Source organism: Schistocerca serialis, chromosome 2, assembly GCF_023864345.2.
Source record: "Schistocerca serialis cubense isolate TAMUIC-IGC-003099 chromosome 2, iqSchSeri2.2, whole genome shotgun sequence".
NCBI classification, from domain to species: Eukaryota; Metazoa; Arthropoda; class Insecta; order Orthoptera; family Acrididae; genus Schistocerca; species Schistocerca serialis.
In genome coordinates, this window is record NC_064639.1 from 22,939,895 (window position 1) to 22,953,681 (window position 13,787).

The following is a 13,787-nucleotide window of genomic DNA, read 5'->3' on the forward strand; positions in this document are numbered from 1 at the left end:
AGTCTCACTCTTCTTGCACTTAAGGCGGCATTGAGCCTTATTTATTTAATTCCAATCTAATTTCAGTGTTTCATCGTCAATGTGTATGTCCAAGGAATACACTGAACCTGCAGTGGTGTGTCGCAAACTAATACTGGTCTCACAGGGAGTGCTCAAAACACCGACTGTAAGAAGAGTCTCTATTCTTGTACTTATGGAGGCATTGTGCCTTTTGTAATTAATTCCGATGCGATTTCTGTGTTTCATCGTCAATGTGAAGGTCCAAGGAATACATAGATACTGCAGTGGTGTATCGGAAACTAATACTGGTCTCACAGGAAAGGATCAAAGCACAGACTATAAGAAGTCTCACTCTTCTTGCACTTAAGTCGGCATTGAGCCTTTTGTATTTAATTCCGATGCGATTTCTGTGTTTCATCGTCAATCTGAAGGTCCAAGGATTGCATTGAATCTGCAGTGGTGTACCGCAAACTAATTCTGGTCTCACAGGGAGTGCTCAAAAACCGACAGTAAGAAGAGCCTCTATTCTTGTACTTATGGAGGCATTGGGCCTTTTGTATTTAATTCCGATGCGATTTCTGTGTTTCATCGTCAATGTGAAGGTCCAAGGAACACATAAAACCTGCAATGGTGTATCGGAAACTAATACTGGTCTCACAGGAAAGGATCAAAGCACAGACTATAAGAAGTCTCACTCTTCTTGCACTTAAGGCGGCATTGAGCCTTTTTGATTTAATTCCGATCTAATTTCAGTGTTTCATCGTCAATGTGTATGTCCAAGGAATACATTGAACCTGCAGTGGTGTATCGCAAACTAATACTGGTCTCACAGGGAGTGCTCAAAACACCGACTGTTAGAAGAGTTTCTATTCTTGTACTTATGGAGGCATTGTGCCTTTTGTATTTAATTCCGATGCGATCTCTGTGTTTCATCGTCAATGTGAAGGTCCAAGGATTACATTGAAATTGCAGTGGTGTATCGGAAACTAATACTGGTCTCACAGGAAAGGATCAAAGCACAGACTATAAGAAGTCTCACTCTTCTTGCACTTAAGGCGGCATTGAGCCTTTTTTATTTAATTCCGAACTAATGTCAGTGTTTCTTCGACAACGTGTATGTCCAAGGAATACATTGAACCTGCAGTGGTGTATCGCATACCAATACTGATCTCAGAGGGAGTGCTCAAAACACCGACTGTAAGAAGAGTCTCTATTGTTGTACTTATGGAGGCATTGTGCCTTTTGTATTTAATTCCGATGCGATTTCTGTGTTTCATCGTCAATGTGAAGGCCCAAGGATAACATTGAAATTGCAGTGGTGTATCGGAAACTAATACTGGTCTCACAGGGAGTGCTCAAAACACCGACTGTAAGAAGAGTCTCTATTCCTGTACTTATGGAGGCATTGTGCCTTTTGTATTTAATTCCGATGCGATCTCTGTGTTTCATCATCAATCTGAAGGTCCACGGAATTCATTGAACCTGCAGTGGTGTATCGCAAACTAATACTGGTCTCACAGGGAGTGCTCAAAACACCGACTGTAAGAAGAGTCTCTATTCTTGTACTTATGGAGGCATTGTGCCTTTTGTATTTAATTCCGATGCGATTTCTGTGTTTCATCATCAATGTGAAGGTCCAAGGAATACATAGAACCTGCAATGGTGTATCGGAAACTAATACTGGTCTCACAGGAAAGGATCAAAGCACAGACTATAAGAAGTCTCACTCTTCTTGCACTTAAGGCGGCATTGAGCCTTTTTGATTTAATTCCGATCTAATTTCAGTGTTTCATCGTCAATGTGTATGTCCAAGGAATACATTGAACCTGCAGTGGTGTATCGCAAACTAATACTGGTCTCACAGGGAGTGCTCAAAACACCGACTGTAAGAAGAGTCTCTATTCTTGTACCTATGGAGGCATTGTGCCTTTTGTATTTAATTCCGATGCGATCTCTGTGTTTCATCGTCAATGTGAAGGTCCAAGGATTACATTGAAATTGCAGTGGTGTATCGGAAACTAATACTGGTCTCACAGGAAAGGATCAAAGCACAGACTATAAGAAGTCTCACTCTTCTTGCACTTAAGGCGGCATTGAGCTATTTTTATTTAATTCCGATCTAATGTCAGTGTTTCATCGTCAATGTGTATGTCCAAGGAATACATTGAACCTGCAGTGGTGTATCGCAAACCAATACTGGTCTCACAGGGAGTGCTCAAAACACCGACTGTAAGAAGAGTCTCTATTCTTGTACTTATGGAGGCATTGTGCCTTTTGTATTTAATTCCGATGCGATTTCTGTGTTTCATCGTCAATGTGAAGGTCCAAGGGTAACATTGAAATTGCAGTGGTGTATCGGAAACTAATACTGGTCTCACAGGGAGTGCTCAAAACACCGACTGTAAGAAGAGTCTCTATTCTTGTACTTATGGAGACATTGTGCCTTTTGTATTTAATTCCGATGCGATTTATGTGTTTCATCGTCAATGTGAAGGTCCAAGGATTACATAGATCCTGCAGTGGTGTATCGGAAACTAATACTGGTCTCACAGGAAAGGATCAAAGCACAGACTATAAGAAGTCTCACTCTTCTTGCACTTAAGGCGACATTGAGCCTTTTTTATTTAATTCCGATGTAATTTCAGTGTTTCATCGTCAATGTGTATGTCCAAGGAATACATTGAACCTGCAGTGGTGTATCGCAAACCAATACTGGTCTCACAGGGAGTGCTCAAAACACCGACAGTAAGAAGAGTCTCTATTCTTGTACTTATGGAGGCATTGTTCCTTTTGTATTTAATTCCGATGCGATTTCTGTGTTTCATCGTCAATGTGAAGGTCCAAGGATAACATTGAAATTTCAGTGGTGTATCGGAATCTAATACTGGTCTCACAGGGAGTGCTCAAATCACCGACTGTAAGAAGAGTCTCTATTCTTGTGCTTATGGAGGCATTGTGCCTTTTGTATTTAATTCCGATGCGATCTCTGTGTTTCATCGTAAATGTGAAGGTCCACGGATTACATTGAAATTGCAGTGGTGTATCGGAAACTAATACTGGTCTCACAGGAAAGAATCAAAGCACAGACAATAAGAAGTCTCACTCTTCTTGCACTTAAGGCGGCACTGAGCTTTTTTATTTAATTCCGAACTAATTTCAGTGTTTCATCGTCAATGTGTATGTCCAAGGAATTCATTGAACCTGCAGTGGTGTATCGCTAACTAATACTGGTGTAACAGGAAAGAATCAAAGCACAGACTCTAAGAAGTCTCACTCTTCTTGCACTTATGTCGGCATTGAGCCTTTTGAATTTAATTCCGATGCGATATCTGTGTTTCATCGTCTATCTGAAGGTCCAAGGAATTCATTGAACCTGCAGTGGTGTATCGCAAACTAATACTGGTCTCTCAGGGAGTGCTCAAAACACCGACTGTAAGAAGAGTCTCTATTCTTGTACTTATGGAGGCATTGTGCCTTTTGTATTTAATTCCGATGCGATCTCTGTGTTTCATCGTCAATGTGAAGGTCCAAGGATTACATTGAAATTGCAGTGGTGTATCGGAAACTAATACTGGTCTCACAGGAAAGGATCAAAGCACAGACTATAAGAAGTCTCACTCTTCTTGCACTTAAGGCGGCATTGAGCCTTTTTTATTTAATTCCGAACTAATGTCAGTGTTTCTTCGACAATGTGTATGTCCAAGGAATACATTGAACCTGCAGTGGTGTATCGCATACCAATACTGGTCTCAGAGGGAGTGCTCAAAACACCGACTGTAAGAAGAGTCTCTATTGTTGTACTTATGGAGGCATTGTGCCTTTTGTATTTAATTCCGATGCGATTTCTGTATTTCATCGTCAATGTGAAGGTCCAAGGATAACATTGAAATTGCAGTGGTGTATCGGAAACTAATACTGGTCTCACAGGGAGTGCTCAAAACACCGACTGTAAGAAGAGTCTCTATTCTTGTACTTATGGAGGCATTGTGCCTTTTGTATTTAATTCCGATGCGATCTCTGTGTTTCATCGTCAATGTGAAAGTCCACGGATGACATTGAAATTGCAGTGGTGTATCGGAAACTAATACTGGTCTCACAGGAAAGGATCAAAGCACAGCCTATAAGAAGTCTCACTCTTCTAGCACTTAAGGCGGCATTGAGCCTTTTTTATTTAATTCCGATCTAATATCAGTGTTTCATCGTCAATGTGTATGTCCAAGGAATACATTGAACCTGCAGTGGTGTATCGCAAACCAATACTGGTCTCACAGGGAGTGCTCTAAACACCGACTGTAAGAAGAGTCTCTATTCTTGTACTTATGGAGGTATTGTGCCTTTTGTATTTAATTCCGATGCGATCTCTGTGTTTCATCGTCAATGTGAAGGTCCAAGGATTACATTGAAATTGCAGTGGTGTATCGGAAACTAATACTGGTCTCACAGGAAAGAATCAAAGCACAGACTATAAGAAGTCTCACTCTTCTTGCACTTAAGGCGGCATTGAGCCTTTTTTATTTAATTCCGATCTAATTTCAGTGTTTCATCGTCAATGTGTATGTCCAAGGAATACATTGAACCTGCAGTGGTGTATCGCAAACTAATACTGGTCTAACAGGAAATAATCAAAGCACAGACTCTAAGAAGTCTCACTCTTCTTGCACTTATGTCGGCATTGAGCCTTTTGTATTTAATTCCGATGCGATTTCTGTATTTCATCGTCAATCTGAAGGTCCACGGAATTCATTGAACCTGCAGTGGTGTATCGCAAACTAATACTGGTCTCACAGGGAGTGCTCAAAACACCGACTGTAAGAAGAGTCTCTATTCTTGTACTTATGGAGGCATTGTGCCTTTTGTATTTAATTCCGATGCGATTTCTGTGTTTCATCATCAATGTGAAGGTCCAAGGAATACATAGAACCTGCAATGGTGTATCGGAAACTAATACTGGTCTCACAGGAAAGGATCAAAGCACAGACTATAAGAAGTCTCACTCTTCTTGCACTTAAGGCGGCATTGAGCCTTTTTGATTTAATTCCGATCTAATTTCAGTGTTTCATCGTCAATGTGTATGTCCAAGGAATACATTGAACCTGCAGTGGTGTATCGCAAACCAATACTGGTCTCACAGGGAGTGCTCAAAACACCGACTGTAAGAAGAGTCTCTATTCTTGTACTTATGGAGGCATTGTGCCTTTTGTATTTAATTCCGATGCGATTTCTGTGTTTCATCGTCAATGTGAAGGTCCAAGGGTAACATTGATATTGCAGTGGTGTATCGGAAACTAATACTGGTCTCACAGGGAGTGCTCAAAACACCGACTGTAAGAAGAGTCTCTATTCTTGTACTTATGGAGACATTGTGCCTTTTGTATTTAATTCCAATGCGATTTATGTGTTTCATCGTCAATGTGAAGGTCCAAGGATTACATAGATCCTGCAGTGGTGTATCGGAAACTAATACTGGTCTCACAGGAAAGGATCAAAGCACAGACTATAAGAAGTCTCACTCTTCTTGCACTTAAGGCGACATTGAGTCTTTTTTATTTAATTCCGATCTAATTTCAGTGTTTCATCGTCAATGTGTATGTCCAAGGAATACATTGAACCTGCAGTGGTGTATCGCAAAGCAATACTGGTCTCACAGCGAGTGCTCAAAACACCGACTGTAAGAAGAGTCTCTATTCTTGTACTTATGGAGGCATTGTGCCTTTTGTATTTAATTCCGATGCGATTTCTGTGTTTCATCGTCAATGTGAAGGTCCAAGGATAACATTGAAATTGCAGTGGGGTATCGGAAACTAATACTGGTCTCACAGGGAGTGCTCAAATCACCGACTGTAAGAAGAGTCTCTATTCTTGTACTTATGGAGGCATTGTGCCTTTTGTATTTAATTCCGATGCGATCTCTGTGTTTCATCGTAAATGTGAAGGTCCACGGATTACATTGAAATTGCAGTGGTGTATCGGAAACTAATACTGGTCTCACAGGAAAGGATCAAAGCACAGACTATAAGAAGTCTCACTCTTCTAGCACTTAAGGCGGCATTGAGCCTTTTTTATTTAATTCCGATCTAATATCAGTGTTTCATCGTCAATGTGTATGTCCAAGGAATACATTGAACCTGCAGTGGTGTATCGCAAACCAATACTGGACTCACAGGGAGTGCTCTAAACACCGACTGTAAGAAGAGTCTCTATTCTTGTACTTATGGAGGCATTGTGCCTTTTGTATTTAATTCCGATGCGATCTCTGTGTTTCATCGTCAATGTGAAGGTCCAAGGATTACATTGAAATTGCAGTGGTGTATCGGAAACTAATACTGGTCTCACAGGAAAGGATCAAAGCACAGACTATAAGAAGTCTCACTCTTCTTGCACTTAAGGCGGCATTGAGCCTTTTTTATTTAATTCCGAACTAATGTCAGTGTTTCTTCGACAATGTGTATGTCCAAGGAATACATTGAACCTGCAGTGGTGTATCGCATACCAATACTGGTCTCAGAGGGAGTGCTCAAAACACCGACTGTAAGAAGAGTCTCTATTCTTGTACTTATGGAGGCGTTGTGCCTTTTGTAATTAATTCCGATGCGATCTCTGTGTTTCATCGTCAATGTGAAAGTCCACGGATTACATTGAAATTGCAGTGGTGTATCGGAAACTAATACTGGTCTCACAGGAAAGGATCAAAGCACAGACTATAAGAAGTCTCACTCTTCTAGCACTTAAGGCGGCATTGAGCCTTTTTTATTTAATTCCGATCTAATATCAGTGTTTCATCGTCAATGTGTATGTCCAAGGAATACATTGAACCTGCAGTGGTGTATCGCAAACTAATACTGGTCTAACAGGAAATAATCAAAGCACTGACTCTAAGAAGTCTCACTCTTCTTGCACTTATGTCGGCATTGAGCCTTTTGTATTTAATTCCGATGCGATTTCTGTATTTCATCGTCAATCTGAAGGTCCACGGAATTCATTGAACCTGCAGTGGTGTATCGCAAACTAATACTGGTCTCACAGGGAGTGCTCAAAACACCGACTGTAAGAAGAGTCTCTATTCTTGTACTTATGGAGGCATTGTGCCTTTTGAATTTAATTCCGATGCGATTTCTGTGTTTCATCATCAATGTGAAGGTCCAAGGAATACATAGAACCTGCAATGGTGTATCGGAAACTAATACTGGTCTCACAGGAAAGGATCAAAGCACAGACTATAAGAAGTCTCACTCTTCTTGCACTTAAGGCGGCATTGAGCCTTTTTGATTTAATTCCGATCTAATTTCAGTGTTTCATCGTCAATGTGTATGTCCAAGGAATCCATTGAACCTGCAGTGGTGTATCGCAAACTAATACTGGTCTCACAGGGAGTGCTCAAAACACCGACTGTAAGAAGAGTCTCTATTCTTGTACTTATGGAGGCATTGTGCCTTTTGTATTTAATTCCGATGCGATCTCTGTGTTTCATCGTCAATGTGAAGGTCCAAGGATTACATTGAAATTGCAGTGGTGTATCGGAAACTAATACTGGTCTCACAGGAAAATATCAAAGCACAGACTATAAGAAGTCTCACTCTTCTTGCACTTAAGGCGGCATTGAGCTATGTTTATTTAATTCCGATCTAATGTCAGTGTTTCATCGTCAATGTGTATGTCCAAGGAATACATTGAACCTGCAGTGGTGTATCGCAAACCAATACTGGTCTCACAGGGAGTGCTCAAAACACCGACTGTAAGAAGAGCCTCTATTCTTGTACCTATGGAGGCATTGTGCCTTTTGTATTTAATTCCGATGCGATTTCTGTGTTTCATCGTCAATGTGAAGGTCCAAGGGTAACATTGAAATTGCAGTGGTGTATCGGAAACTAATACTGGTCTCACAGGGAGTGCTCAAAACACCGACTGTAAGAAGAGTCTCTATTCTTGTACTTATGGAGACATTGTGCCTTTTGTATTTAATTTCGATGCGATTTATGTGTTTCATCGTATATGTGAAGGTCCAAGGATTACATAGATCCTGCAGTGGTGTATCGGAAACTAATACTGGTCTCACAGGAAAGGATCAAAGCACAGACTATAAGAAGTCTCACTCTTCTTGCACTTAAGGCGACATTGAGCCTTTTTTATTTAATTCCGATCTAATTTCAGTGTTTCATTGTCAATGTGTATGTCCAAAGAATACATTGAACCTGCAGTGGTGTATCGCAAACCAATACTGGTCTCACAGGGAGTGCTCAAAACACCAACTGTAAGAAGAGTCTCTATTCTTGTACTTATGGAGGCATTGTGCCTTTTGTATTTAATTCCGATGCGATCTCTGTGTTTCATCGTCAATGTGAAGGTCCAAGGATTACATTGAAATTGCAGTGGTGTATCGGATACTAATACTGGTCACACAGGAAAGAATCAAAGCACAGACTATAAGAAGTCTCACTCTTCTTGCACTTAAGGCGGCACTGAGCCTTTTTATTTAATTCCGATCTAATTTCAGTGTTTCATCGTCAATGTGTATGTCCAAGGAATACATTGAACCTGCAGTGGTGTATCGCTAACTAATACTGGTGTAACAGGAAAGAATCAAAGCACAGACTCTAAGAAGTCTCACTCTTCTTGCACTTATGTCGGCATTGAGCCTTTTGAATTTAATTCCGATGCGATTTCTGTGTTTCATCGTCAATCTGAAGGTCCAAGGAATTCATTGAACCTGCAGTGGTGTATCGCAAACTAATACTGGTCTCTCAGGGAGTGCTCAAAACACCGACTGTAAGAAGAGTCTCTATTCTTGTACTTATGGAGGCATTGTGCCTTTTGTATTTAATTCCGATGCGATCTCTGTGTTTCATCGTCAATGTGAAGGTCCAAGGATTACATTGAAATTGCAGTGGTGTATCGGAAACTGATACTGGTCTCACAGGAAAATATCAAAGCACAGACTATAAGAAGTCTCACTCTTCTTGCACTTAAGGCGGCATTGAGCTATGTTTATTTAATTCCGATCTAATGTCAGTGTTTCATCGTCAATGTGTATGTCCAAGGAATACATTGAACCTGCAGTGGTGTATCGCAAACCAATACTGGTCTCACAGGGAGTGCTCAAAACACCGACTGTAAGAAGAGCCTCTATTCTTGTACTTATGGAGGCATTGTGCCTTTTGTATTTAATTCCGATGCGATTTCTGTGTTTCATCGTCAATGTGAAGGTCCAAGGGTAACATTGAAATTGCAGTGGTGTATCGGAAACTAATACTGGTCTCACAGGGAGTGCTCAAAACACCGACTGTAAGAAGAGTCTCTATTCTTGTACTTATGGAGACATTGTGCCTTTTGTATTTAATTCCGATGCGATTTATGTGTTTCATCGTATATGTGAAGGTCCAAGGATTACATAGATCCTGCAGTGGTGTATCGGAAACTAATACTGGTCTCACAGGAAAGGATCAAAGCACAGACTATAAGAAGTCTCACTCTTCAAGCACTTAAGGCGGCATTGAGCCTTTTTTATTTAATTCCGATCTAATATCAGTGTTTCATCGTCAATGTGTATGTCCAAGGAATACACTGAACCTGCAGTGGTGTATCGCAAACCAATACTGGTCTCACAGGGAGTGCTCAAAACACCGACTGTAAGAAGAGTCTCTATTCTTGTACTTATGGAGGCATTGTGCCTTTTGTATTTAATTCCGATGCGATCTCTGTGTTTCATCGTAAATGTGAAGGTCCACGGATTACATTGAAATTGCAGTGGTGTATCGGAAACTAATACTGGTCTCACAGGAAAGGATCAAAGCACAGACTATAAGAAGTCTCACTCTTCAAGCACTTAAGGCGGCATTGAGCCTTTTTTATTTAATTCCGATCTAATATCAGTGTTTCATCGTCAATGTGTATGTCCAAGGAATACATTGAACCTGCAGTGGTGTATCGCAAACCAATACTGGACTCACAGGGAGTGCTCTAAACACCGACTGTAAGAAGAGTCTCTATTCTTGTACTTATGGAGGCATTGTGCCTTTTGTATTTAATTCCGATGCGATCTCTGTGTTTCATCGTCAATGTGAAGTTCCAAGGATTACATTGAAATTGCAGTGGTGTATCGGATACTAATACTGGTCACACAGGAAAGAATCAAAGCACAGACTATAAGAAGTCTCACTCTTCTTGCACTTAAGGCGGCACTGAGCCTTTTTATTTAATTCCGATCTAATTTCAGTGTTTCATCGTCAATGTGTATGTCCAAGGAATACATTGAACCTGCAGTGGTGTATCGCTAACTAATACTGGTGTAACAGGAAAGAATCAAAGCACAGACTCTAAGAAGTCTCACTCTTCTTGCACTTATGTCGGCATTGAGCCTTTTGAATTTAATTCCGATGCGATTTCTGTGTTTCATCGTCAATCTGAAGGTCCAAGGAATTCATTGAACCTGCAGTGGTGTATCGCAAACTAATACTGGTCTCTCAGGGAGTGCTCAAAACACCGACTGTAAGAAGAGTCTCTATTCTTGTACTTATGGAGGCATTGTGCCTTTTGTATTTAATTCCGATGCGATTGCTGTGTTTCATCATCAATGTGAAGGTCCAAGGAATACATAGAACCTGCAATGGTGTATCGGAAACTAATACTGGTCTCACAGGAAAGGAACAAAGCACAGACTATAAGAAGTCTCACTCTTCTTGCACTTAAGACGGCATTGAGCCTTTTTGATTTAATTCCGATCTAATTTCAGTGTTTCATCGTCAATGAGTATGTCCAAGGAATCCATTGAACCTGCAGTGGTGTATCGCAAACTAATACTGGTCTCACAGGGAGTGCTCAAAACACCGACTGTAAGAAGAGTCTCTATTCTTGTACTTATGGAGGCATTGTGCCTTTTGTATTTAATTCCGATGCGATCTCTGTGTTTCATCGTCAATCTGAAGGTCTAAGGATTACATTGAAATTGCAGTGGTGCATCGGAAACTAATACTGGTCTCACAGGAAAGGATCAAACCACAGACTATAAGAAGTCTCACTCTTCTTGCACTTAAGGCGGCATTGAGCTATTTTTATTTAATTCCGATCTAATGTCAGTGTTTCATCGTCAATGTGTATGTCCAAGGAATACATTGAACCTGCAGTGGTGTATCGCAAACCAATACTGGTCTCACAGGGAATGCTCAAAACACCGACTGTAAGAAGAGTCTCTATTCTTGTACTTATGGAGGCATTGTGCCTTTTGTATTTAATTCCGATGCGATTTCTGTGTTTCATCGTCAATGTGAAGGTCCAAGGGTAACATTGAAATTGCAGTGGTGTATCGGAAACTAATACTGGTCTCACAGGGAGTGCTCAAAACACCGACTGTAAGAAGAGTCTCTATTCTTGTACTTATGGAGACATTGTGCCTTTTGCATTTAATTCCGATGCGATTTATGTGTTTCATCGTCAATGTGAAGGTCCAAGGATTACATAGATCCTGCAGTGGTGTATCGGAAACTAATACTGGCCTCACAGGAAAGGATCAAAGCACAGACTATAAGAAGTCTCACTCTTCTTGCACTTAAGGCGACATTGAGCCTTTTTTATTTAATTCCGATCTAATTTCAGTGTTTCATCGTCAATGTGTATGTCCAAGGAATACATTGAACCTGCAGTGGTGTATCGCAAACCAATACTGGTCTCACAGGGAGTGCTCAATACACCGACTGTAAGAAGAGTCTCTATTCTTGTACTTATGGAGGCATTGTGCCTTTTGTATTTAATTCCGATGCGATTTCTGTGTTTCATCGTCAATGTGAAGGTCCAAGGATAACATTGAAATTGCAGTGGTGTATCGGAAACTAATACTGGTCTCACAGGGAGTGCTCAAATCACCGACTGTAAGAAGAGTCTCTATTCTTGTACTTATGGAGGCATTGTGCCTTTTGTATTTAATTCCGATGCGATCTCTGTGTTTCATCGTAAATGTGAAGGTCCACGGATTACATTGAAATTGCAGTGGTGTATCGGAAACTAATACTGGTCTCACAGGAAAGGATCAAAGCACAGACTATAAGAAGTCTCACTCTTCTAGCACTTAAGGCGGCATTGAGCCTTTTTTATTTAATTCCGATCTAATATCAGTGTTTCATCGTCAATGTGTATGTCCAAGGAATACATTGAACCTGCAGTGTTGTATCGCAAACCAATACTGGACTCACAGGGAGTGCTCTAAACACCGACTGTAAGAAGAGTCTCTATTCTTGTACTTATGGAGGCATTGTGCCTTTTGTATTTAATTCCGATGCGATCTCTGTGTTTCATCGTCAATGTGAAGGTCCAAGGATTACATTGAAATTGCAGTGGTGTATCGGATACTAATACTGGTCTCACAAGAAAGAATCAAAGCACAGACTATAAGAAGTCTCACTCTTCTTGCACTTAAGGCGGCACTGAGACTTTTTATTTAATTCCGATCTAATTTCAGTGTTTCATCGTCAATGTGTATGTCCAAGGAATACATTGAACCATCAGTGGTGTATCGCTAACTAATACTGGTGTAACAGGAAAGAATCAAAGCACAGACTCTAAGAAGTCTCACTCTCCTTGCACTTATGTCGGCATTGAGCTTTTGAATTTAATTCCGATGCGATTTCTGTGTTTCATCGTCAATCTGAAGGTCCAAGGAATTCATTGAACCTGCAGTGGTGTATCGCAAACTATTACTGGTCTCTCAGGGAGTGCTCAAAACACCGACTGTAAGAAGAGTCTCTATTCTTGTACTTATGGAGGCATTGTGCCTTTTGTATTTAATTCCGATGCGATCTCTGTGTTTCATCGTCAATGTGAAGGTCCAAGGATTACATTGAAATTGCAGTGGTGTATCGGAAACTAATACTGGTCTCACAGGAAAGGATCAAAGCACAGACTATAAGAAGTCTCACTCTTCTTGCACTTAAGGCGGCATTGAGCCTTTTTTACTTAATTCCGAACTAATGTCAGTGTTTCTTCGACAATGTGTATGTCCAAGGAATACATTGAACCTGCAGTGGTGTATCGCATACCAATACTGGTCTCAGAGGGAGTGCTCAAAACACCGACTGTAAGAAGAGTCTCTATTGTTGTACTTATGGAGGCATTGTGCCTTTTGTATTTAATTCCGATGCGATTTCTGTGTTTCATCGTCAATGTGAAGGTCCAAGGATAACATTGAAATTGCAGTGGTGTATCGGAAACTAATACTGGTATCACAGGGAGTGCGCAAAACACCGACTGTAAGAAGAGTCTCTATTCTTGTACTTATGGAGGCATTGTGCCTTTTGTAATTAATTCCGATGCGATCTCTGTGTTTCATCGTCAATGTGAAAGTCCACGGATGACATTGAAATTGCAGTGGTGTATCGGAAACTAATACTGGTCTCACAGGAAAGGATCAAAGCACAGACTATAAGAAGTCTCACTCTTCTAGCACTTAAGGCGGCATTGAGCCTTTTTTATTTAATTCCGATCTAATATCAGTGTTTCATCGTCAATGTGTATGTCCAAGGAATACATTGAACCTGCAGTGGTGTATCGCAAACCAATACTGGTCTCACAGGGAGTGCTCTAAACACCGACTGTAAGAAGAGTCTCTATTCTTGTACTTATGGAGGTATTGTGCCTTTTGTATTTAATTCCGATGCGATCTCTGTGTTTCATCGTCAATGTGAAGGTCCAAGGATTACATTGAAATTGCAGTGGTGTATCGGAAACTAATACTGGTCTCACAGGAAAGAATCAAAATACAGACTATAAGAAGTCACACTCTTCTTGCACTTAAGGCGGCATTG